Raw genomic sequence first — 1,342 nt, 5'->3', positions numbered from 1 at the left:
AAGACTAATTAAAAGTTAAAGAGTTAACTTACATCAGTCGTTGGATCTCCCTTCTAAAGAAGGGGGCCGTTGGATGAGAGGAATATTCTATAAAAGATTCCTGTCACAGAAATGAATTCCGTGTGATATTTTTTCGTTACTCGCCAAAAATGCCCCTCCGTCTTTTTTAAAACCCATCTCTTTCTTTTCACTATTACCTCTTCAATTCCATCACCACCCCATCGTTACCATCATCACCAGCAACGCCGCTAAATCTTATGCAGACATGGTTACTTCACCTTGCGCTCAGGGTTTGGGTTATGTATTTACATAAATCACATGAGATGAATTGAAAAATAATAACATAATCAAAATTTCCTCTACTGGATCAAATCAATAAACAAAATCAAATCACAGAAGATGAATTGAAAACTTCATTAACGGGTTCTTATATTCAATGACCAAATATTCATATCTGTTCAGCTGAAAGAAATCTGAATTTACAGAGAATAATGGAATGAAAAGTAAAAAGAAAAGAATTTGGTTTGAAACATTGAACTATGAACGCGGGTGTAGAAGACGGACAATTGGATCCGGATGTTTTCCAGATCCGTGAACCCAGCTAAGTTCTCCACACCCCTCCCCTCACCCACCCAACTTTTGTAGTAGTTTTATTAAGATCAATATTTCTTCGTTTTCTTTCCTGTAAATCAATCAAACAATGTAAACCTTCATATTTTAGTGGGTTTTATATGCAAATAAAGAACCATTGAGAAATGATAAAAAACTAGAAATTAGAAATTCAAAAAATGAGAGAAAAATGAAAAAACCAATTAAATGTTTGCTTGAGATGACATGAAAAAAAAAGAGAGATTGAACAAGCCTTCAAGTAAAATAACCCATTTAATCTTTGTTTAGCTTCATAACTCATGCCATCAAACTGAAGTCGAGATTAAGAGATTTGGGTACCTTTGTTGTTGGAAGAACAATCAAGAATAAGAGAAATTAGGCATAAAATTAAGGAATTAAGAAAACTATTCAAGTTGGAGTTGCTTGATCTTTCGGCAGAAGTTCTACTAGACAGCTTGGGAGGTGAGAGAGAGAGTAAAGAAAGGCACTGAGCAGAAATTGAAAGAAAAGCAAGTAAAGAGTTGAATTATAAGTTGACTACTGTTCCACGTGTGGCACATGCGCACAGTTTGGTGAACAAATTTTGAGTACTTGAGTGGGAACGAAGTGGCTTCCGGGAAGAAAGAAAAGATGATTTCCACCATCTAATCGGAACTTTGACCCGTGCGTATGATATTGGTCCTTTTTGCACATTCCTTTTCCACCCTCATTTTTTTGACAAAAATTCTCGGCA

The 1,342-nt window shown here is 35.5% G+C and overlaps 1 long non-coding RNA gene across 1 annotated transcript; it reads right to left on the bottom strand.

The window, feature by feature from the left end:
* Positions 1 to 395: 395 nt before the first annotated feature.
* LOC113353957 lies at positions 396 to 1,097 on the bottom strand. Its single transcript, XR_003361630.1, has 2 exons — positions 949 to 1,097; positions 396 to 682 (listed from the first exon to the last, which is right to left on the bottom strand). It is a non-coding gene; the product is annotated as an uncharacterized LOC113353957 (long non-coding RNA).
* Positions 1,098 to 1,342: the final 245 nt, after the last annotated feature.

The sequence above is a fragment of the Papaver somniferum genome, chromosome 2 (genome assembly GCF_003573695.1).
Source record: "Papaver somniferum cultivar HN1 chromosome 2, ASM357369v1, whole genome shotgun sequence".
Taxonomy (NCBI): Eukaryota; Viridiplantae; Streptophyta; class Magnoliopsida; order Ranunculales; family Papaveraceae; genus Papaver; species Papaver somniferum.
Note: the sequence above shows the minus strand (reverse complement) of the source record. Positions and strands in the feature narration are given on the sequence as shown.